Here is a 26969-nt window from a genome sequence, read left to right as displayed (position 1 = left end):
ATTTGCTTTTGCTTATTGGTTTGAATTTGTCTCTTTTAAGTGTCGAAACAAGTATTCATTTCGAAAATCGTTAAGTGTTGTAATCTCTTCTACCCTCTCTGATTTCAAAAAAGTAAACTTGTTTGTATTGGTCATTTAAAAGCAAATTCAAAGTTGTACAAAAAGCTTTCTTTGTAGGCATCAATACTAAGAAAGCAGAAAACAAACACCTGCATTGTGCATTTGCATCTTGATAGTTTGCATGTCTGATTTAGGAAAAGTGCATTAGAGTGTGCTGATTGCTCTTTGAGAAAAGATGGTGTCTTTCTTTTCCCTTAGTAGCTAGGATTTTCAAAGTTGAAAAGATATAAAGCTTGCTTATCATATTTAGACTGCATTTAGGAATTGTATCATACATCTCGTGGTGAACCTTGAAAGGCAAACTTCTAAAAAGATCAACCTAAAATAAATTGAATGAACTTAACAACGCTTTGCAACATAACGCACAACATAGAGGTCTAGGCTAGAGACGTGTTTCGGCGTCGTAAAGCCTGGTGACTGTCGATCTCGTGGATGGTGGGTGATTCCTCCTGAGGGACGATAGCGCCAGTACGGATTGTGCTCCCACGTACCGTCGCGTATATATTGGGAGACCCCTATAGGCATAAAACCTTTATCCTTAGGAAGCCGTGTCGGCCGCCCTACTGATCGCAATGCACTGAACACAACATTCAGGAAGATCGACCTCCCGTACCCTAAAAAGTATTCTGCGGTTTTGCGAAAAGTTTGGCACACCCTCTGCCTAGAACTCCAGAGCAGTTCCTTTTGGCCTTTTTCAGACTCTATAACAGAAAAAGTCCATCCGAGCATTTGTCACTTCGGGCTCGTTAAAACATCGAAGGAGACTAGAGTCATCTTTAGCTTTTTCTCGACTCTTTAAAAGTGAAAAAGCAAGTTGTGTCTAAAAGCGTCTAAAAAATTCATTTAATTCGGAAACACACTTTCCCCTTTTGTATTTTGGTTGATCGAGTAATCCGCAATCGTGGAAGAAAGTCAATTGAAACCCCGTCGTTCGCGGAGGCTTACGAGTCAACCGTCTTTGTCTCCGGAATCGAAAACAGTACGGACAAAGCGAACTCGTTTAACCGGTTCGAAATCTCCTATCAAAGTTAGAACAAGTGTTCCAACGACATCTGAGATTCCGGTTACTCCAAACATTTCTGGAAACCCTGCCTCTATAGAAGAAGTTCAACAGCCACAGAGGGACAGTAACACTGATCCTAGTCTGGAAGCAAATACTTGCGCTACTGAACCAGTTCCATCTGTAACCGGTTCAGAGAGTCTTGCTCCTCAAACAACTGTCGCTGTCGATTCAACCCCTTCTTCGGCACCAGAAATATTTTACAGACCTGACGGTCTTCCTCTTCCACCTGGTTTGATTGCGATAGAGGAAATTGTAGAGGATCCGCAAGCAAGTACTCCAACACATTTTGGAGTAGGGGTCACTCTATTTCCTTCTACATCAGAAGTTAGTCCATCACCAGTGGAAGTTCCTGTAGAATCGCTAGGCAATCTATTGGATAGACTCAAAATGTCTGAACAACTGTCAACATCTAGGACTGTGTCGAATGACACAGCGACAGCAGAAGCCCCTGCCGTCACTCCAACAATGTTTGCCGGCGTACCATCTGTCCCGACTAGCTCACAACCGCTAGAAGGAGTCCACCCAGGGACTATTTCGACAGTGTGGTCTGTTCCAGTTTGTTCATCCGGAATAATATCCGGCAACTCTTATGTTGAAACTCGCCAAATTGATCCATTTGGAGGTCAATTTGGGCAATCCAGCCCCCAAGGGCAAACAATCCCCTTGAGTTCCAGATTGCTACCGTATGGGGGTTAGTATGCCCTTTCATTACCCCCTCCGGGGGGGTATCCATATGGGAGTTCACAATAGTATTCAGGTTATACTGGAGTTGCATCAAGTGGTTGGGTACCTATGCTACCTCAACAACCAAGGGTTGTATATTCTATGCAACAATGTGTACCTATGTCGAACATCCCGACCACACCGGCTATTGTGACAGTGTCGCAAGTTCAAACGTTGCCTGTTGTATGTCAACCTCAGATTTCTCAGGTTGTAATGCAACAGCCCCTTGACCCTGTGACTCAACCACAATCGCCTACTGGTGGGGCGACACAGGTCCAAACGGGTACAATTACCCCACACCTTGGTCCAACGGTTAGTATAACGCAACAGGACATGGCTTCACAACCGTGGCTGGTGCAATATCAACAACCACAATTCCAGCAAGTGTACCAAGGTTCTGAGCAGCAGATATTTGCGAACAGTGGACAACCGTATATTCAAAACGGTCAAAACCAACCGCTTTACAGTGGTCAAGTCCACCAACCGTATCAGTCATACCAACATCAATTACATTATGCTGGTATGCAAAGGCCCACTGCTCAGGCGATTCCATCATACCCTGGGTATGCTTCACCTAACCTGAATCAACAGTTACCCTTCGTGGAAACTTTAGAGTTACCCGATTTACACCGATTAACAAACGATCCAATTGCTTACGCCCCTTGGTGGCCAGCGATTCCTCACAAACTTCCATCGGACATTCCTAAATTTAATGGAAATCCAGGTGAAGACCCATCGAATCATGTGATGACTTTTCATCTGTGGTGTTCATCAAACACCCTGAACGATGATTCGATAAGGCTTCGCCTTTTTCAGAGGACATTAACGGGTCCAACGGCAAAATGGTATATTGAATTACCTAGAGCCTCGTTCGACAATTTCAGCTCCCTAGCCACGACTTTCTTAACCCATTTTCAATTACCAATAAGGTATGAAACGGGAACGGAAATCTTAACCAACTTCAAGCAGACAACAGCCACTCACATATCTGATCATATACATGAGTGGCGTCGTCTTCGTAGGATGGTGAAAATGTACGTTCCCGATCAGCTGTTAGCTGAATGGTTTATAAAGTCGTTACTTCCTGCTATAACAGAAGATGTGGCCAAGGGGGGAGTCGTAATGGAGGAGCAAGTTATTGCTCGTGCACAATATCTAGACTTAGTCTACACTCAGTCTGGCACGCTCTACGACAAAATACTTGATGCCCCTAGACCGGAATTCTCAATTCCTCCTCCTCCTGAATCAAATAGTGACTCTCATGCCGGCAATGGTGTGATTGGCACGGCAAACACGAAATCGACAAAGGCTTCGTCTAAGAAAGCCCGTAAGAGTTCGAATCAAAATGCAAAAGAAGAAATTCTTGCTTCGGAAGTAAATGCCGTATCAGCAGATAAGGGCAAAGAAACCAAACAACCAGGGAGCAAGAAGAAGAAAAACAAAGGGAAGAAGAAGAAACAAGGTGAGTCATCTCCTGAAAAAACTTCTTCAAACCCTCCTGGAAATAGGAAATATCCATGTCAGATATGCGATGAGGATTACTGGACAAGGGATTGTCCGTACAAAGCTGAGCTGAAAAGGTTCTTCAAAAGTTTGCAAACCTCAGCTGTGTTAACTGATCCATTCCCAAATCCAGGTCAAAATCTGGTTGATAGTGGAAATGCTTCCCCGTCGCAAGTGCTTATGTTGTTGGTTTCAAAACAGCAGAATGATGCTTTGATTTCGACAAGGAATAAAGATTACGGGAATCCACAGCTGTCAAACGACAAAGGTAAAGATCAACCAAGTAGTTCGACAACAACTTCGACAGAAGTTGTACCGCCCTTCATTCCTGAATTAACAATAAAACCGCCAAAGGGAGTAGTACACAAGTCGACATTTAATCCTCGCGCCAGAGCGGCGCGACATTATAACATAGTGGAAGATTTGGCCCAATCGCCATCCGCTATGTCGACTCTTGAAGTACTACAAAATTTCCCATCGCAAAGGCAGGCTTTGTTATCGGCTATTGGTGGGGTTGATCCTAAGGATTCCAATCTTGTATCCTTCGACCACAAAGGATACGATCCTCAGTTACCAGCTCAACTAGCTTTCCTTATTCAAGTGAAAGCCCTCAACAAAACTGTTCACCGAATAATTATTGATGAGGGGGCATATACATGTATTATGTCGATGAGTTGCTGGAAAACTTTAGGGTCTCCGACCTTGTCGCGATCTTCGACGACATTGAAAGCATTCGACGGAAGGACCTATACCCCGTGCGGTATCCTTAATAACTTGAAAGTTGAACTGGGGGGCAAAACAGTAGAAATAGATGTTGAAGTCATCAATGGGAATCTTGACTACAACATCCTACTAGGAAGACCGTGGATCTATGCCATGGCAGCTGTTGTGTCGACTTATTTTAGGAAGATCGCATTCCCTTTTCAAGGAGGGATTACGATCGTCGACCAACAAGACTTCCTCCCTAATGGTTCACAAGTTACAGGAAGCATTCCCATGATCCATGGAAGCAACCATTCGCTTCAGGATATCGGAGTAGGCCTACTGAAAGACCCCACATTAATGGGAACTTTCGCACTTCCACCTCCAATCTATATAGGAGAAGTAGCATTGGTAGGAGCCTGCAACATGATATCTTCCACGAAGATCTCAGAAGACGATATCGCCATGGATCATGCAATGGTTTTGCCCCCAAGCCCAATAGAAATATTGTAGCAATCAATGTTTCAAGCATGGGAGGTGAACCCAAATCAACGCTCCTCAAGCGTTTGGGTAGATAGGTCTAGAGAATATGGTACCCCATTAGATCCTTGGTCGAAAGTACATGGGACTGACAAAGGAATCCTACAATCAATGTTGATTGAGGGGGCACCATGGAGTGATTGCCACCATCGTTCCCTTCTTCCAGAATATGAAGAAGATACTCAACATGACCTTTATCACCCTTCAGTTTTTGAATTCCTATCAAACACTGTAAATACGGTGGATTCCGAGCGAAACTTATCCAATATTGAAGAGACTATAGCCATAAATATCTTGACTAAAACAAATGTTGTAGAGAATATTTATGTCGGCAAGGGATGTTCTCCTTCGGAACTGGAAATATATAACGCTCTTTTTCGCGAATTCAGAGATGTCTTTGCTTGGTCATATGATGAAATGCCAGGCATTGACTCGAGTATCGTTGAACATGAAATTAAGATGTATCCTGATGTCAAACCAGTAAGACAACGACTTCGGCAGGTGCACCCCAAGAAAGCCACTGCCATTAAAGCAGAAGTTGAAAAGCTCCTCCATGCTGGTTTCATCTACCCGGTTCCTCTAACCGATTGGGTATCGAATATTGTCCTTGTTATGAAGAAACAAGGGACAATCAGAGTGTGTGTCGATTATAGGGATGTAAACCAAGCTTGTCCGAAAGACAACTACCCTACACCCTTCATCGACCAGATAATTGATGAATGCGCCGGATGTGAAATCTTTTCATTCATGGATGGATTTTCCAGGTATAATCAAATAAATATCCGCCCACAGGACCAGTCAAAGACTGCATTCATTTGTCCGTGGGGCACATTCGCTTATCAAAAATTACCCTTTGGTTTAAAGAACGCAGGGGCGACGTTTCAGAGGGCAATGAATTATGCCTTCCATGACATCAAGAACATCGTTCAACCTTATCTCGATGACCTTCCAGCTCATTCGCGAAAGCGGACTGATCATCCACAGCATTTATGAGCAATATTTCTACATTGCCGACACTACAAGATAAGACTCAATCCGCACAAATGTGTATTTTGCGTCGGTTCTGGTCGTTTACTTGGCTTTGTAGTCTCTAAGGATGGGATTTGTCTCGACCCTTGCAAGGTTCAGGCAATCATTAATTTGCCTCCACCTTCCAATTTGCTTCAGATTCAGAAACTCCAAGGCAAAGCAAACTTTCTGAGGAGGTTCATTCCAAATTACGCAAAACTTGCTAAAGGTTATACTCGTCTTTTGAAAAAGGATGTACCTTTTGTCTGGGATCAGGTGGCGCAAGCTTCTTTTGACGCTCTGAAAGATTCTCTAGTAAAAGCATCATTAATGTATGCCCTGGACTATCAAAGAGATTTTAACCTGTATCTGGCTACAGCAGATACGACCATTGCGATGGTTTTAGTTCAAGAAGTCGATGGAATTGAAAATCCTATATATTATTTAAGCAAAAACTTGAATGATACAGAAAGCAAATATTCTTATGTTGAAAAGCTAGCACTCGCTGCTGTTCAAGCGATACAAAGATTTCGACATTACGTCCTCTTTCGGAAAACTACCATTCTATCAGATTGCAACCCCATGACTTATATATTGTCGTGACAGTTGCTGGGGGGCAAATATTCAAAATGGATAGCGATCCTTCAAGAGTTTGATCTGGAATTTGTAAAATCCAAATCAAAGAAAGCTTTAGTCTTCGCAGAATTATTGTGCGATCTCCCATCGTCGTCCAACGATGAAACATCCGAAGAATCAATCGTGGACGAGCATTTGTTTCTGATATCTGCAAGCAATGAGTGGTATGGAGATATAATAATTTATCTCCAAACCCAAAAATTCAGGCCTAACACCTCTCACTCAGAACAGAAACGTATACGATACCAAGCAAAAGACTACATGATCGTCGGTGATACGCATTACCGTCGTGGTATCGATACAGTTCTGAGAAGGTGCCTTACCCATGAGGAGGCCGAAAAAGCCCTGAATGAGTGTCATTCAGGCGCGTGTGGGGGGCATCAATCTGGATATGCTATGTGGAGCACCTGGAAGGTATGCTTTTGACAAGCAATCTAGTGGTTTTTCAATAATAATTGTAACCTTTTCTGCATGAGGAATTCAAAGAAGATAAAGGATTTTGATAAAATGTGCAAAAATAGACAAAGGAAGCTCAAGTGCTAATAATTGATGTTTTCTATGCAGGAAGACGTGGAAGCAAGGAGTTCCTGCCCAAAAGCGAGAAGCAGAAGAAAAATAACTGCTGTTCCTCCAGTAGGGAACCGGATGCGGACACGATCAAGCAAAATCGGAATTGAATAGTCCAGGAAAAGAATGCGGGATACCGGCTCGGCGAACGCAAGAAAGATTGAACGATTAGCGAATCCCTCAGGATCTTTGATCCTGAGGGATCGCTGCTTTACTTATCTCTGATTATCTAGATATCTCCGTCATTTCTTTTATATAATGGCACAGCATCATTAAGCAAAGAGACGATTGTTTTTGTAATTTTACAGTTCCAGAACAAACTTTAATCATTGAGTCTCACTGAGACCCGATTTGGTTATACTTTTGTGAATGCGATTAATATAAAAGACTTGGTGTTTATTCCGTCTCTGCGTCTGGAGTAATCTAAGGCAGTGTACCATTGGCAGCTAAGGGCCCGGCTCCGAAGGACACTTGCTTTTGTATCATTATACGGTGATTTGTGTGTGGTTTGTTTATCTTTATTACTTAGCAGTCTGATGAATTCTTTATATGATACGCTATGCTCTGTTATGTTTAATGAATGAATGATTTCTCTATGTAAAGACTCTGCACTGTATAATTGGATTTACACAGGGTCGAATTGTATCTTTATTCAGCCATTTCTGTAACAGAGTACTGGTATGAATGTTACTGTCATTGGATTTATGTGAAACAATATTTGTGGGATTTGAAGAGTAGCGTCATTCTGTTTAGAAACATAGTTGTATCATCCAATATTCTCAGATTGCTATATTAGTGTAGAACATGTACATACAGGTGATGGTTGTTGTTCCATAAATCATTACGGATTGCTGTTCCATTTGATTATTGCTGTTCCATTTTACTGCTGTTCCATTTACTGTTGTTCCATTTCTGTTTTGCTGTTCCATTTTACTTTCCGATGATTTATTTACCTGCCTTCGTTGTTTTGGTGTGAGAGAAGGCCTAAGGCTGTAGTGAGCCTCAGCAAGACGCTGCTTAGCTCCCAGACCTATAAGTCCATGCTCTAATTTCTCTTCTTTAATCAGTTTCTAGAGGGATGGGTTATTGATTCCGTACCCTTGACTGATCAACTGTTTTGTGTGATTCTATCTTTTGGGTTAGTTTAGTTACAGCTTAGCATCTGTTTTCCTTTGAATCTTCCGAACACTGTACTACTAAGCATTACTCGGACAAATAGCCTCGGATTGAGCTACTTCTTGCAATAACAAAACGTTCCCGGATTGACTTATTAATGTGGAATAATTAGCGGTGTGAGAGACCCTAGTTACAGCTCTACATTTTGGCGCTGTTGCCAGGGAAGGAGTATAGCCATTTGCCCTTTACAGAGTAGTGCGCAAAGCTGCTAGGGGGGAGTTGGATTTTAAAAACGGAAGGTAAGAACCTGCGTACGGAGCATGTAAAAGCCCTGCTCCACCGTCCGCTCTCTTAGCAGAATTGCTGGTTGAATAGGATTTAGTAGTTTTTAGAGTGCATGACTAAGCAGAAAAAGCTAGAAAAGAATATCAAACCTCTAGTCAAACCTGAAAAATCCAAAGGATCGGTGACCCTTGGCCGAACAACCTTCATAGACGAAATCTATAAGAAAACAGAATCTCAGCCGTCAGTAGGCCTCAGAAAGACTCATTCTAAGCAGCCTACTAGCTCCCTTCAGGCTACAGCATCACCATCTGGAGCCTACGCTGAGGTGCATAGTCGGACTGATGAACAGGACTTCCAAGAAATTGAAAATTCTGTGTCAGAACGGCTGCAAGAAGGGAATTTAAGCAATCTTTGTGAAGGAGAAGGGGAAACAGGGGAAATAGAGGAACCAAGGTCTCCTTCTAGGATAATCCAATTGTTAAACAACCCAGATAGGGGGAGCGCGGCCAAAGTTAACCTTGAAGGCACCCCATTCCCTCAGACAGAAATCCCAGATAAGGGAAGTGTCATTAAAACAGTTCCTGCCAAGGCCGTCCCTTCTCAACCTAGGAATACCCTCCTAGAAATTCCGGAAGGATATTGGCACATATTTGATGCAATGGCGCAGAATCAGCCAAATACTCAAACTTCTACATTGCAATATCCTATAGTAGATTTTGCCGCAAATGCACCCATGAAAGCAATACCTCTTCAACACATCCCGACGTTTCATGGACTTACATCAGAAGACCCCGATGCATTTTTATTTGAATTCGACGTGCTATGTAGAGGGTACGATTACACCACTGACCCCCAGAAATTAAAGCTGTTCCCCTCCACTTTAAAAGGAGCAGCTCTGAGATGGTTCATGGGTTTAGGTGGTGGAGTCATAAACAACTGGGAGCGAATGAAAGAATCCTTTCTTAAAAAATATCAGGATTATTGTAGGTCGAGAGAGCTAAAAGATGAAATTTTCCAAATGACGGCCAGACCAAATGAAACTTTAGAAGAATACGTAGAACTTTTCCAGTATAATTTACAGAGATCCCCCTATGCATCACTACCTCTGCCTGATAATGTGTTGAAAACTGCATTGATTAGAGGAATGAAAGAACAGTGGATTGAAACATTGAATATCATGGGAAAAGGGAATATTTACCAAGAGAGTTTTGCTGATATCATTAATTTATGCATCAGGAGTTCAAGAGGCAGCACAAGGATAAAATCAACAGAATATGATAGGTTTGTTAAAGACAACAAAATATCAACAGAAGGGGTAACACGTGTAGAACTAGGGAATTTATTAGAAAATTTTAAAACTGATATTCTGGGGACATTAACTACTCAGCTTGATATTGTGCAGGCTAAACAAAAGCAAATGGAGGCAGAGAAAAATCTGGCAATTTTCTGCCCCCGATGCAGAAGAAAACACAGCCACAAGGAATGTCCGCTAGATACAGTTCAAACATGTGCTATCTGTACGAAAGACCACCTTACTGAGAGCTGCCCCTCACTTCCTGGATTGAAGGCAGTATACAAGGAAGCAGAAGAAGAATCAGAACCAGCATACTTTGTTAACCAACGTCGCCAATGGCAACCTAGGCAATCTGGTATGTTTTCTGACCCGACCTCTTCTTTTCAGCCTCCGCAGTACAATGCTCAGCAATATGGTATGTGGCAAAACCAATCTACACCCCCAGTCCCGAATTGGTCATCACAGCCGTTTCCTTCTCCAAATCCATGGATGAATCAGACAAGCCAATTCGGATGGCCAAATTTTCCTTACACCCCACCATATTGGCAGAATAACTCATACCCTCCACAATGGATTCCCCCTACTTCACAAAGTTCGCCCTAGCAGACAAATTGGCCAAGATCGACATAACAGTCAACAGGAACTATTCCACTCCCTCAACCGACTCTACCAGCCTTACAACAAAACCCCCAGTCTAATCTAAGGCCGCAACTCCCAGCCCAACCCAATCCCAATCCTAATAATAGACCAGTCCAATCCCTCCAAATTATAGAAACATCAGAAACTGGACTTGACCTAAGGGAGTGCAATGACCTTCAGTTACGATCTGGACGTATCATAGAAATAGAGGGAGACAAAACAGTTCACATTGAAGATCAGTTACCAATAGAACAACCACCACAACAAGACGGTGTAAATAAAGAACAGACCCATCAACAAGCAAATACATCCTCTCCTCCTTTCCCGGAACGATTAGTCATACCACGACCAGTACAACATCCAAACTTTGACATTCTGGGAGAATTACAAAACCTGTACATAAAAATTCCATTCCTCCAAGCCATTCAAGATATTCCCATATACGCAAAAACTATAAAAGAACTGTGCATAAAAAAATCAAGGAGGAATACAACCACTAACCCAAGAGTCCAAGTAGTCGGCACCTTATCTGACTTATTATCGGGAAAAGAGACACCTATCAAATACGAAGATCCCGGAAATCCAATTGTGACTGTCCAAATCTATGGCCAAACCCTGACTAATGCTTTAGTTGATCTAGGAGCTGCAATCAATATTTTGACAACCTCTACCTGCCAAAAGCTTGGCATTACATCAGTAGAACATACTTCTACTTTGCTAGAATTGGCAGATCGATCTGTAGTTCGACCAGAAGGCACTCTATATGATGTCATGGTTTCTGTAGACTCCTGGGAATATCCAACTGATTTCCTGATAATTAATCCAAAAACCCGACTGGATGGACATCTGCTAATATTAGGAAGACCTTGGCTTGCTACTGCCGATGCATACATTGGTTTCCAGTAGGGAAACATGACCATAACTAAAGGACCAGATGTTAAAAATCTAGTTCTATATCCTCCAGCACAGCCAAGCCTGCCAATGATCAAAACCAATCAGTATCCTGTGTCATACCTTACTAACAATATCAGATCCCCATTGACTGTACAGAAGGCTTTAGATTTTAAAGATCAAATAGAAGATGATGCCATCAATAACTTCATTAGTCAAACTGAATCTAGATCTCACACACAGTGTTTTATGATAGAGGCAGCATTTGATAGTGAGCTAGAGGAAGACCCTTTGAAAGACGCACATGACCAAACAATACCAGTGACTGTTGTTGCCAATAGTAAAGTAGTGGAAATTGAACCTGGTAAGGCCCTAAATATCAACGCCAACCTTACACCAGACCAAGAAGCAAAACTTGTAAATCTGTTACGAAAATATCAAGGAGCATTTGCGTGGGATTACCCTGACATGAAAGGGATCGATCCCCAATTATGCACCCACCACATCTACATAGAAAAAGATGCAAGACCTGTTCATCAGCCGCAAAGAAGACTTAACCCCCATCTAAAAGAGGTAGTAAAAGCCGAACTTCAGAAACTTTTAGATGTTAATTTTATCTATCCCATCTCCGACAGTAAATGGGTCTCTCCCCTGGTGGTGGTACCCAAGAAAAATGGAAAATGGAGGATTTGCGTAGATTACAGGGAGTTAAATAAGGCCACGCAGAAGGATCACTTCCCTCTCCCGTTTATAGATCAAGTATTGGACACTTTGGCAGGAAAGAAATTCTTTTCTTTCCTGGACGGCTTCAGCGGATATAACCAAATCCAAATCGCCCCTGAAGACCAGGATAAAACTACCTTTACTTGCCCTTGGGGAACGTTTGCCTATCGAGTTTTGCCCTTCGGCCTATGTAATGCCCTTGCTACATTCTAAAGGGTTGTCCTTAGTATCTTCGCAGATCTGATAAATGATAGACTTGAAGTGTATATGGACGACTTTACACCATACGGAGATGATTTTGACCCAGCTCTAGATACCCTGGAAAAAGTCCTACAACGTTGTATCGCTACCAGACTTTGTCTGAGTCACGAAAAATGTTACATGATGATGACAGAAGGGCTCATTCTAGGGCACTATATCTCAGCAGCTGGCATCCAGGTAGACCCGGCTAAAATCCAGATTCTTTTGCTTATTCCTACCCCCATTACTCAAATGGAGGTACGCAGTTTTCTTGGATTTTCTGGGTATTACAGACGATTTATAGAACATTACTCACGTATTTCTGCACCTCTATATGCTTTAACTGGCAATGTTGATTTCTTGTGGACAGAAAAATGCGACCAGGCTTTTAAGGAATTGAAGAAGCTTGTATCAACAACCCCAGTCCTTCGAGGACCCAACTGGAATTTTCCATTCCAAATCTCATCTGATGCCTCGGATACAGCAATTGGTGCAGTCCTAGGGAAAGAAGAGGATAAGAGACCATACGCTATCTACTATATCAGCAAAAATTTATCCTCTGCCGAACTCAATTATACTGTTACTGAAAAGGAATTCATGGCTGTAATACATGCTGTTAACAAATTTAGACATTATATCACAGGCTATCCCGTTGTGTTATATACAGATCATTCTGCTATCAAATATTTGGCAAATAAACCTGTTACGAAAGCTAGAATAACCAGATGGTTGATCTTATTGCAGGAGTTCGACATCACAATCAAGGATCGACCTGGCAAGGAGAACCCTGTAGCTGATTTCCCCTCACGAATAACGAAAGAAACTGAAACAACAGCAGTGGAAGATCAATTTCCTGACGAGCACCTGTTTGCTGTCGCTGTTCGAACACCCTGGTATGCTGATGTCGCCAATTACCTTGCAGTCGGTAAGCTACCAAAACACTTAACCCCTCAGGAACATAAGCAGATTGTTCAGAAGAGCACTCGGTTTTCGTGGATTGGAGGCCATTTGTTCCATACAGGGGCAGACATGCAAATCAGAAGGTGTATTCGAGAAGACGAAATCTTCGACATTCTAAAAGCTTGCCACGATGGGCCATGCGGGGGGCATTTCGCTGAAAAACGAACAACACATAAAGTATTGCAGACGGGATACTATTGGCCTACAATTTTCAAGGATGCGAAAAAATTTGCACAAGCCTGTGACAGCTGCCAGCGAGCAGGAAGACCTGGCCAAGCCGATGAAATGCCTCTGAGACCACAATTGGTCATTGAGCCATTTGAACGATGGGCTCTGGACTTCGTTGGGCCCATTAATCCATCATCAAATCAGAGGACATACATTCTGGTGGCGACAGACTATGTTACTAAATGGGTCGAGGCCGAATCATTACCTAAGGCTACAGAAGACTCTGTGATACAATTCTTGTTCCATTTGTTTGTACGTTATGGACTTCCGAGAGAACTAATCACCGATGGTGGACCACAATTTGTTGGAAATAAATTAGCTGCAACACTTAACAATTATCATGTCCAACATAAGATCACTACCCCATACCATCCGCAGGCAAATGGGCAAGTAGAAAGTAGTAATAAGGTAATAGAATCAATTTTAACAAAGACCATTGCATCGCATAGGCGAGATTGGGCCACTCGACTACCTGAGGCACTGTGGGCCTACAGAACCACATGGAGAAGTACTACAGGCTATTCACCTTATCAATTAGTGTTTGGAAAGCAGCCAATTTTCCCCATCGAATTCGAAATCCGAACGCTACGAACAGCACAGGAAGTCGACCTAGATCTGAGTGAGGCACAAATCAATCGATTGCAGCAGATTAATGAATTGGACGAAATCAGGCTCTCTGCATTACAAAATACAGCATTGATTCAACAGCAGCGAGCTAAATGGCATGATGCACTTATCAAGAATAAAGTCTTTCATGAAGGAGACTGGGCTTTGTTATATGACTCTCGGTTTCAGGACTTCCCGGGGAAACTCCAGACTCGATGGTTAGGACCATACGAAATCCAGAAGGTACATGACAATGGGACCCTTACCCTGATCACAACGGTTCTGGATATGCATTCAAAGTAAATGGCCACCGAGTTCGCCTTTATCGAAAGCCACTCACTCGGGAATCCTTCTGTCAGCAGCTACGACAAGATACTGATATGGAAATCTTAGGAGAGGAAGCGAAATCTTCCTCACCTATAATTTAAGAAATTCATTTTTATAATTTGTACATAACATCTTGTATATATGTTTCCTTGATTTTTTACTTGTATTCCAAGTGTTTTTGCTGTTCCTTTGCGAAAAGGAATAGCACTGGTGTGTTTTTGCTGTTCCTTTGCAGAAAGGAACAACACTTGTGTGTTTTTGCTGTTCCTTTGTGAAAAGGAACAGCACTTGTGCTTTTTGTTGTTCCTTTGCGAAAAGGAACAGCACTTGTGTGATTTTGCTGTTCCTTTTCAAAAGGAACAGCCTTTGCGAGTTTCTGCTGTTCCTTTGCGGAAAGGAACAACACTTGTGTGTTTCTGCTGTTCCTTTGCGAAAAGGAACAGCACTTGTGTGTTTTTGTTGTTCCTTTGCGAAAAGGAACAGAACTTGTGCTTTTTGCTGTTCCTTTGCGAAAAGGAACAACACTTGTGTGTTTCTGTTGTTCCTTTGCGAAAAGGAACAACACTTGTGTGTTTCCACTGTTCCTTTGCGAAAGGAACAACACTTGTGTGTTTTTGTTGTTCCTTTGCGAAAAGGAACAACACTTGTGTGTTTTTGCTGTTCCTTTGCAGAAAGGAACAACACTTATGTGTTTTTGCTGTTCCTTTGCGAAAAGTAACAGCACTTATGTGTTTTTTTCCGTTCCTTTGCGAAAAGGAACAACACTTGTGTGTTTTTGCTGTTCCTTTGCGAAAAGGAACAACACCTGTGTGATTTGCGTGTTTTTGCTGTTCCTTTGCGAAAAGGAACAACACCTGAGTGTGTCTGCTGTTCCTTTTCAAAAGGAACAGCATTTGAGTATCTTCGCTGTTCCTTTCTCAAAAGGGACAGCATTTGCGATTTTCCGTTGTTCCTCTCAAAGAAATGGTATCCTACGAATGAATTCTTCTCTCAGGAATGCCATCGACATGTTTTTGCCCTTATGGAGGATGCTTTGCCCCCATGTTCTCCTCAATCTTGTAGATACAGCAATGAACTTATGCGGTGAACATAAAACCATGATATACCGAAATCAGCACATCATAAATCGCTATCACTATGAAGCCAGTATGTATAAGAGGACAAGAGGAGGGACGTGAACTTTTCATCTTCGCTGTCATTGTTATTTACCGGTACCCTGGTGTTGGCATTATGATTCAAGTGTTGTCCTTGATGGCAACTCACTCAGAGGTTGGTACAGGTGCTCAGAGACTGGTACAGGTGATGACAACTTATCTAGTGGACAAATCTCAGTACAGCAGGACAAGAAAGAGATATACGCAGGTTCAGCAAGGCGAAACAGCGTGTACACGCAGGTTGGCTTCAGCAAAAGCGCGTGTATGTGGAAACGTACCTTTGGTCCATGGCGGTTAGTCCTTGGAAGTTGTGCCTATGGTTTCGGACCATTGTGTCTCGACGGGCGTGTCGATCCCTAGTATTGAAGTTGATGGTATTGTGTTACTATGGTTTTGGCTCTTGGCATTGAGCAAGACCTAAGGCTATATAAGGAAAAGATCACTAGGCCAAAGTGAGCAAGTGTGAGTGATGAAGATCTGAGAAAGTGTGTGATCCAAGTGCTGGTTATGGGTTGGTGATCTGAACCAAGGTTTCACCCATGTGGAGGATGATGAATGATGGAACGAGATCTCAAGGCTTGGAATGATTATCTTCATATGGTTTGACTCTGGATAGACTAGATCTACTGACGCATGTTTATTATTATGATCTGGGTATGCTTTGATGTCTGATATAGCTGCAGAGTTTTAAGGTTGAATTTATAGATCTGTACGCAAGTTGGTTTTGGTAAAAGAGCGTATACATGCAGGTTGGGGTCATCCAAGTAGCGTATACAATGTGAAGTATGATATTTGAATATGGAGCTGGATCTGGTTGTTGCTATGATTGTCTGATGATTGTTGACAGGGTTACAGTGATTCAGAATTGGGTGTTTCAGTGATTGATGATGCAGGTTGTGCTACAATGATGATTGTCTTATGGATCTAGTATGAAAATGTATGAAACATGGTCCCGGGTAGATCGTAGGCCGGCACCTACGTATTGGTAAACATATCAGCCAGTACAAGAGCCAGGGGGGTTGTAGCTCCCTTCCAGGAGCAGCTGGAAAACGAGTGAAGGTTGTAGCCTTCTGTAGGGTTGGCACCTACGTACTAGTAAATGGATCGGCTAGTACAAAAGCTATGAGGGTTGTAGCCCTCTGCAGGTTGCAGCCTGCGTGCTGGTAAATGACTGCACCAGTGCATTGTAAAAGAAGTTTCTTATTAAAGAAGAAAGAGACGAATTGCAGCAGGTGGTTTTCACCCACATTGGGTTTCCACCTTATATCATGGTGTTCATGTGTGTGGCTCTTGTGTGATGTTCTGTTCTGTTATTCTGCACCTGTTTACTGTTAATATGCTTAATAATGATCTGATGCATTTACTGAAGATTAAGATAACTGAATTATAAGATCTCTGGATATACGCGGGTTTCATTAGACACAGTAGCGTGTACACGCGGGTTCACTTAATTGAAGTAGCGTATATGTTTCTGAGTATGAAATAGAAAAGTTTGATTGATCTGATAATACTGATTCACCCCCCCTCTCAGTATTATTTCCAACACCTGGTTGGTAATCTTTATCATGACGATTCCCCTAAAAATATTTCTTGATCATTACTTAGGAGTAAGAACAAACGATTTATATCTATCTGTTGGGATCGTAAGACTTCTTCCTCCATTCCTCGCTCTTAAGGAGTGCGGAACCACCCTTATGTGAAAATAAACAAGAGAGGTGCTCCGCAAAAGAAAACAAAAACAAAATATGAAAATTGTCAAATGCAGGATAGGGGGTCTCATTAAGAGCCGGCCTACCATGATCATAAGGATGGAAGCGAAGTGGCATTCCCATAACGGCCACCACACCAGGGATATGGTCCGAAGGAAAATTAACAAGTAAACCTTGGAACAGGGGGTCTCATCGCGAGCCGGCCTGACCACGTTTCGCGCCTACCTTGTGAATGGCATTATGGCTATCTGGTTACCAAGCCAGCATAATGGCCTGCATTTTGACAAAGCACTCTTTCGAATATACACAAAGGATCATGGTTCCGGAGGGTGAAATAAACAACTCTGCCAAGGTTATGAACACCTGTTGGCAGCAGAGCTCTGTTAATGGCATAGAAGTCGTAATAATTACACCAACAGGTATGATATTAAATTTTTTCTGTCTCTTATCCTTTGCAAAGATCATATGTCACACCCGATGTATATATCGCATGAATATTTATTACCACCAATCATGGCAACGGAACTGACGGTGACCACTGAAGACTTCGTATGCTTGACAGACGTCCCATCCCCTAGCTCCTCATTATATCACGCAGGCTCTTATATAAAACACGATCTACCTTTTTGCCTCGGTTTCGGCATTTTGTTGTTTTTCTAAAACATGGCATAATTTCATATGCTGTACTTTATGATTGGACCTCCGACTGGCTGCTGCTCCTTTCTTTGATGGCTGGGGACAGCCTATCAGATCGCGGGGGGGAGGTAATCTCATTACTCCATGATTACGTGGCTGCACACCATTTGGGCGAGATAATGTACGAAGGAATGACATGGTTTAACGGTATGATGCTTCCACTCTACGGAAATTGCCATCCACGATCTTTTTTTCGTTGCATGCTCGGTGATCTTTTCCAAAACTTGGCAACGATCATCCTCTCTGCGTCGCAAACACTGCAAGCAGTTGTTGTTCCATTTCTGAGTAGAATCATGGGCGGAAAGACGGTCTGGAGCGAACCTCACAAGCTGACAGTTTCCGCTGCTGCTCGCAAAATCCTGGAAAACGTAGGATGGTTGAATTACTTCAGCCGCCTGCAAGAATCAAATGAAGCCGTGGCATTGGAATTCCTGCAAAATTTGCAGGAAAATTACTCCATAGTAGGAGGAAAGCGGATAGCGGTTACAGAAGATATCATCGCAGAAGTCTTAGGATTACCAGCTGCTGGACCCATATGGACGCCGAAGAAGGAAAGATTACAAAAAGCTATGGAAATTTTCCAGGACAAAGGCCAAAGCTTGACAGTCAAAGGGAAAGGAGTTCTGCCGGCAACACTAGGGGAACCCTGGACCGAGCTAGCAAAGACAGTACAAAGTTATATCACCTGCGAAGGGAGAAAAGACGTGGTAAGACCTCGTCACCTGAAACTTTTAGCTGTTTTAAAAGGAAAATGTTCTGTAAATCTCCCTGCACTTTTAAATTCGCTACTACATGACGCGGCCCTAAGCCTGAGGAAGGCCCAGCACATAGATACAGTCGTTAGCCACCATGGGCTGATTCGGTTGATAGTGAGCCACAGTCTCGCTCAACAGCAAAGCACTTGGGAGGAACTGATCGCAATAGTCGAAGGAGGATCAGCTGCACCACCCCCAAAACCTGAACAGTCCTCTAGTACGCCAGAACGATTAGAGAAACGCAAGAAGTCAGCAGCAGAAAGACATGCCGCTTCAAAACGGAAACAACCTTCCGATACGCCAGAACGACCAGAGGAACCCAGAGAACCTGCTGGCATACCCGACCTACCTGAGAGACCAAGGAAGTCAGCTCGGCTGGCCCGGATACGAGGAAGGTTGGAAAGAATTCAGGAAACAACGGCCCAGCCAATTGAAATTGCGGACGAACCTCCAGAACCAGAAGGAGGACCTTCCGAAGGAAATATGGAGCAATCAGGGCCCGGGACTGGCCAGCCGGAAGGGGAAGAAATGGTTATCGAACAGAGCAACCAAGAAGATGAGCACTCTGAGGAAGCAATGGCCACCGAACAAAGCAACCAAGAAGATGAGCACTCTGAGGAAGAAAGGGTTACCGAACAGGGCAATCAAGAAGAAGAAATAGCACAGCCAGGGGGTAGCCCGTTGCAGGACCCTGTAGGTGAGGAGGAATTGGCGGCAGTTCTGGCCAATATGGGGGAATATGGCCATCCCTCCAGCACAACAGGCGCCCCTGACAGTCCCGCAGAGGAAGAACTACCCGAGGAAGTACATGCAGAAAAGGCAGGAGAAGAAAACCTGCCTGGTTATGATAATGAAGACAACAATCAGGGACAGTCTGTCCCCAGGACGCCGGAAGATATCCCAGATGAAGAAGGAGCGGGCTTAAGGGCCAAACCCTCTGCCGAGGCAAAGGAAATTAAGAAATTAAGAAAGAAACAACAGAGGTTGTTGGGCACTATAGCCAGGCTCCGGCAACAAATTCGAATTCTGAAAGCCAATTTGAGAATACAAAGGACCACAAGGAAAAGGAGGAGGGCCACTACAGCAAAAACCCCGAGGACAAGAACCCGTTTTGTTGGTCGAAACCCCATCAGGAGACCTACTGCCGAGGAACAGTCTGTTGTTCCAAATGTTAATGAGGAACAGGGTGTTGTTCCAAATAACATAGAGGAACAGACTGCTGTTCCATCTGACCCTGGAGAACAAACTGATATTCCAATTAAGGGAGAAGAACAGCAAGATGCTCCAACGGCAGGGGGACCTCAGCAGCCTTTCATTCGTGTCAAGAAAGAGAAAGAGAATAAGGAGATCCAAACAGAGGCACCACCCTCGGGGGTTATTCGGGTTCTGAACTCTAAACAGCGCAACAAAAAGTTTCAGGCAAAATTCCCGGCCTCTCCTGCTCAATGGAAACAGGATCCAAAAACGAGAACCTTGCACAGAATGATGAAGCAAGCCCAACAAGAAGCCAAACAACTAAGAGAGCAAGCAATCCCCCGGGAGAAATATGAAGAGTTACAACAACAACTTCGGAGTATTAGTCAATCCGAAAGCCAAGCCTTTGAGGGGTGGCAGAAGGAACAAGAAAAGGTTGCTAAGGTAACTCGTCGATTAGATAGTGTTGTTAAGCAGATGGACACTGTGTGTTCCTTATATAATGACGTTTTGACTTGTAGGGCCCCTGCTAAAAATTATGCTTTATTTTTGCTTGAAAGATATTTGAGATTGAAAATAAAAGCCGTTAGGGCAGGAGCACCTATCCACATCAACACTGTTAATGATTTTATAGACTGTTGCAAGCATTATGGGGTTAAGGTTCAAAGGTTATTGTGCGAGTTTTACTTGCACAACCTTGTGCTAGACCAGGAAACTGATTTAAATCCTGGCCCTTTTGTTGGCGATATACAATTCCAAGCCTTCATCTCATTTGGGGTTAATCAGCTGAAATGACTCAGAGCTTATAACACCTTTCAGAGATAAGAAAATGACCTAGACTTGTGGATATGAGCTGAACCTAGAGACCCAGTGACGCTATGGAGAGAGCATAGGAGTCTTATGAGGATCCCAGGTGTCATCGAGATACTAGGACCCATGCACGAAGACTTGATCCGAAATGGTCTGGAATATTTCCTGACTATTAAAGATCTTGCCATCGATGCTGCAAAATTTCGATACCGGACCTCTAGTCCAAGCATCCAGCTCAGGGAACCATTCAAATATGAGAATTTTGAGCTGGCTGCAAGCCAGTTGAACCTTTATGGGGAACGGATTCTGCAAGCAGGGCCATCCTGGTTAGGGTATCGATTTCGCAGTCCAATTATTTGGCACCCTGCACCCGGATATCGGGCCTTGTATGAGATGCCTGCAGATCAAATAGATCAGTTCTTTGATAATCTAGTTGCTCATCACGGTTGTCGGCCTCCTCACGAGATCCCTTCTCCGGCCTATTCTCTCACCGCCTTGCATGTCAACTACAATGTTTTCATGAGGCCATGAAACAGGGTAAGTAGGGGGGTGTGTGGAGCACCTGGAAGGTATGCTTTTGACAAGCAATCTAGTGGTTTTTCAATAATAATTGTAACCTTTTCTGCATGAGGAATTCAAAGAAGATAAAGGATTTTGATAAAATGTGAAAAAATAGACAAAGGAAGCTCAAGTGCTAATAATTGATGTTTTCTATTCAGGAAGACGTGCAAGCAAGGAGTTCCCGCCCAAAAGCGAGAAGCAGAAGAAAAATAACTGTTGTTCCTCCAGTAGGGAACCGGATGCGGACACGATCAAGCAAAATCGGAATTGAATAGTCCAGGAAAAGAATGCAGGATACCGGCTCGGCGAACGCAAGAAAGATTGAACGATTAGCGAATCCATCAGGATCTTTGATCCTGAGGGATCACTGCTTTACTTATCTCTGATTATCTAGATATCTCCATCATTTCTTTTATATAATGGCACAACATCATTAAGCAAAGAGACGATTGTTTTTGTAATTTTACAGTTCCAGAACAAACTTTAATCATTGAGTCTCACTGAGACCTGATTTTGTTATACTTTTGTGAATGTGATTAATATAAAAGACTTTGTGTTTATTCCGTCTCTGCGTCTAGAGTAATCTAAGGCAGTGTACCATTGGCAGCTAAGGGCCCGGCTCCTAAGGACACTTGCTTTTGTATCATTATACGGTGATTTTTGTGTGGTTTGTTTATCTTTATTACTTAGCAGTCTGATGAATTCTTTATATGATACGCTATGCTCTGTTATGTTTAATGAATGAATGATTTCCCTATGTAAAGACTCTGCACTGTATAATTGGATTTACACAGGGTCGAATTGTATCTTTATTCAGCCATTTCTGTAACAGAGTACTGGTATGAATGTTACTGTCATTGGATTTATGTGAAACAATATTTGTGGTATTTGAAGAGTAGCGTCATTCTGTTTAGAAACATAGTTGTATCATCCAATATTCTCAGATTGCTATATTAGTGTAGAACATGTACATACAGGTGATGGTTGTTGTTCCATAAATCATTACGGATTGCTGTTCCATTTTATTATTGTTGTTCCATTTGATTATTGTAGTTCCATTTTACTGTTGTTCCATTTACTGCTGTTCCATTTCTGTTTTGCTGTTCCACTTTACTTTCCGATGATTTATTTACCTGCCTTCGTTGTTTTTGTGTGAGAGAAGGCCTAAGGCTGTAGTGAGCCTCAGCAAGACGCTGCTTAGCTCCCGAACCTATAAGTCCATGCTCTAATTTCTCTTCTTTAATCAGTTTCTAGAGGGATGGGTTATTGATTCCGTACCCTTGACTGATCAACTGTTTTGTGTGATTCTATCTTTTGGGTTAGTTTAGTTACAGCTTAGCATCTGTTTTCCTTTGAATCTTCCGAACACTGTACTACTAAGCATTACTCGGACAAATAGCCTCGGATTGAGCTACTTCTTGCAATAACAAAACGTTCCCGGATTGACTTATTAATGTGGAATAATTAGCGGTGTGAGAGACCCTAGTTATAGCTCTACATGCTACAGCACAAAAAATCTTACGAGCAGGATACTTCTAGCCAACAATGTTCAAAGATTGCATAACCGCAGTCAGAAGTTGCCATGCTTGTCAAATTTTTGATAGTAAAACCAGAAGACCACCCGCACCTTTACAGCCAATAGTTGCTGTTGGGCCTTTCGCCAAATGGGGCATCGATTTCATGACATGTAACCCCACCTCGACCGGGGGGCATGGGTATATTATAGTTGCCATTGACTATTTTACCAAATGGGCCGAGGCGATGCCTACATTAGATAACACTGGTGAAACAGCTGCCCTTTTCTTTTTCAATCATGTAGTCGCCAGGTTCGGCGTACCACAGGCTATAGTTACAGATCATGGATCGCATTTTCGCAATCACATGATGGTTGAATTAGCTGCCAAGCTAGGGCTATCTCACGACAGCTCTACCCCGTATTATCCGCAAGCCAACGGACAAGTTGAAGCAATCAACAAGGTCCTGAAGCGTATGTTGCAAAGGATGATTGGAGTTCACAAAAGAAGGTGGCACCTAATCCTGTACTCAGCCTTGTGGGCTTACCGAACATCGGTAAGAAATGCGACCGGGTTCACACCTTTCCAACTGGTGTATGGCCTGGAAGCAGTCTTGCCAATCCAGTGTGAAATCTCGTCTCTTAAACTCGCAATTGATCTCCTCCCTGGAACTTCGGAAGAAGAGGCTCGTTTCTTGGAATTAGTCCAATTGGATGAAACCCGTCGTGATGCCGCCTTAGCTAACGAAGCCCATAAGAAACGAGTCAAGGCGCAGTTCGACAAAAATGTCAAACCCCGTGTCTTCTCAGAAGGTGACTTGGTCTTACTTTATGACCAAGAATCCAATAAATTGGGAGTAGGTAAATTTAATTCTTTATGGATGGGCCCCTATATTGTTAAACGAGTGTTAGCAAAAGGAGCCTACGAGTTAATGGATTATGACGGAATTCCACTGGCGCAACCCCGTAATGGGTTGTACCTCAAGCGTTACTATGCTTAAATAGTAACCTGTATGCTTTTGTTGTATTTTGTTTTCGCTAAAGTGTCTGTTTTGGTCGAGTAATCCACCTTTTTACATTTATTGCAGATGTCAAACCTTCTGGAGACATGTGTTGGATATGCCGACGGAGCGAGTCGTAGTTCGCGGAACCTGTCCTCCGCAGCCTGGGCCATTTTTGATCCAAGCGGCGAGTTAGTAAGTTTCAGAGGTGTGTGTATTGGGCAATCAACGGATAACATCGCTAAGTATAGTGCGTTGATAGAACTACTCTCTGATGCCATCACCCATGGTATACGCCGACTAATCGTCAGGCTAGACTCACAACTCGTAATACTACAACTCAATGGTATATATTCCGTCCGCAACCCAGCTATTTATCGCATGTTTCTAAGGGTTAAGATTTTGGAAAGACAATTTGATTTAATTCAATATCAGAATATTTCCAGAAACTTAAACACATTAACCGACTCATTAGCAAACTATGTGTTAGATAGACATTTGCGACATTTATAAAAAGAGACACATCATCAATGTTGTACATATGGATCATATAACTCAACCAAAATAAACCCCGAAAATCAATATATATATATATATATATATATATATATATATATATATATATATCTATATATATATATATATATATATATATATATATATATATATATATATATATATATATATATATATATATATATATATATATATATATATATATATATATATATAAGTTGTTTATCGTTTATACATAATGTTCTGTAACCAAGACAAAAATCGGTCGTATGACCCAAAAACTCAAAAATGCTAGGGGGCACCCTAGCCTAGTGATGCTCATGATAGCACGTCACGGCCTGTGCAATCATGCGCAAGAGACGAGTCCATCGTCTAGGCACACCAGTAGTATGCCGCTGCAACTGTAAAGGTAACTCATCAATCCTCACATCGGGAATGCCGAGAGTAAGGCTCTCAACCTGCTCCTGCACAGCTGTAAGGGTCTCGGCCACGTCAAGGTCGCGGAGAATAACCCTCCCAGCAGTCTCCCCTGCTAGGGCAGCGACTGGCGCTCTCGGGCGAACTGCTGGACGAACAGGACCAACATCTGCATGCACACATGAGTTTGATTAAAGTCTTGATAGAATAAAGCACAAGGACATTATAAATAAGAACAGTAAACAGTAATATGGTCAAAGATTTTACCAATAGCGCCCCACTGTTCGCCATCCGGTAGTACCAAGTCTGGATCGCCTCGGAAATCCATACCAACATATGGATACTCGGAATAGACCATCTCCTGATGCTCGAACCACCTGAAGAAGGTATCAGTGAAAGAAATCTGAGATTGACCAGCATGCATAGACATGTGATCAACCCATCTCTGCATGCGTGGCTCGATAGGAGAAGGTAAGTCGAGTGCGATATACTGAGGCTGCATCAGTGGTATTTTCTCCAAGGCAAAGGCAGTCAGAATAGAACCAAATCCAAAGTTCTTCAGCTTCCCGTCCTCTACCTTGTTCAACTGACTTTTCATCTGAAGAAGTACTGCATCACACCAGTTGAATATTTTCGGTTGGAGGCACTCCAAGGCATGCTGCACATAGGATCTGTTGGCAACATGAAGAGATGCGCTACCGGCCATCCTACCAATAGTATACAGAATGGACCTGAGAGATCTATCAGCAATCTCACGGATAACGACCTTGCCGTCTCTGCTCGGCTGAGATCATTCCCTGCAATACTGGCGGATGTAATCTCTCACGGAGTCATTCCCTCGGGCCGAACCTGACAAAGAAATGGGAGCACCCCGCCTCAACAAGCCAGTCAAGAAGTAAATGTCTACTACGGTCAGGGGGATAGATTTGCCCCTAATCTGAAATACTTGGTTGATAGGATCCCAAGCATCAAGCATATACTGCAGTAAGGAGATCTGTGCTCTCATACTAGAGATATGGAAGAACTTCAGCAGGCCACAGTTCCGCAGCGCGTTCACCGTGACAGGGTCATAGAGGGCAATCATGTCCTCTTCTTCATGTTCTCGTTCTCACCATGTAAGGGTCATTTTGCTCAAAAGTCCCTGCAAAACAAACAAGAGAAAGAGTAAGATCCTGGATTTGATGAGAAACTGGCAAAATTTTCATCAAAAACTGTGCAACAAAACTGTTTTTCTATGCCCAATGCAACTGGATAGTGTTCCACCTGCGTTTAAGGTCAAACTGCCTTCATGCAGCTTGACATTCAACGCAGGTTTCGAGTGAACTACCTGCGCTGATGGCAGAGCGCCCTAACAAAACCCCAGGGGCTCAAGGGAATAGGAAAACAGGCACAGAATGGAAAAAGGAAACCATGAAAAGAAAGAGCTAGGGTTTAGATCCTACCTGGTCCAAACGGCACTGAAAATCATCCACAGAATCTCCCGGAATCAGCGGATGAAAATCAAGGGGGAAGAGGCACCTCCAGAGCTCCAACAAACCAAGTTCAAATGAAATGGTAAAATGAGAGGTAAAAACACCTTTTAATTGCTTTTTACGTAGTTCAAAGCGAAATATTAGGGTTCTAATCTCATTTTCAAGCAAATGTTATTCATTTCTAACTAGTTTGATGCAGCAATTGAGGATACAATACTATCTTTGAAAAGGGCAAAGCTAGTTATGGTAAAAATAAAAAATTTGACCATATAATATCGAGCAGTTTTAGCACACAGTTCATGCTCGTTAAAAAATAAATGCAAGATCCGAGTAGTTTTAACGCGGACTTCATGCTCGTTAAAAAATAAACATAAGAAATGAGCAAGTGTTTCCACTAGCGTTTAAGCTCATTTTAAAATAAAAAATGAACCACTACCTGGTAAATAACCACTGTGAATGTAATATCATCAGCCATTAAAGCCTTGGTCGTGTTTGCCCATCACCTCCACTTTTCCCTTGGCCGATCATTCACCTCCATATGTTTGTTTACCCATTTTGAGGAACATCTGCGAAGAGTGATTTCACTAGCCATCCTTGTGAGACTGCCGTGATTGGAAAATTCCAACCTGTACCTGGAATCAGCTGCTAACCCGTTTCTCACCCGTTCCTCAAAAGACGAGTCTTCTTTAAGATCTTTTCATCTGACTCGTAAAATATGAAAATATTGCGGAGTTTTGGCCTTCGAGCTCGTTAAAGCGACCGGAAGAGCTATCCCTCCTCTAGATTTTAATCTTTTTGGACCTGAGGGATTATTGCACAAAAAGATCGAGCGCTTGTTTTATTCGGCTCGTTAAAACTATCGAAAACTCATCCCTTCTGTATTGTTTTATACTTTTTCGGACTTAAGGGATTAGATGACGAAAAAGGACCTTTGGAGTTAACTTTATGTACCTTTTCAGACTCTCTAAAAATGAAAAGGACCGAGTTATCCTTGTCATTA

This window comes from Pinus tabuliformis, chromosome 6, assembly GCF_031772625.1.
Source record: "Pinus tabuliformis cultivar Carrire ecotype Pingquan chromosome 6, CPIR1, whole genome shotgun sequence".
In the NCBI taxonomy this organism is placed as follows: Eukaryota; Viridiplantae; Streptophyta; class Pinopsida; order Pinales; family Pinaceae; genus Pinus; species Pinus tabuliformis.
The sequence above is the reverse complement of the archived record's forward strand: the minus strand, read 5'-3'. Positions refer to the sequence as shown.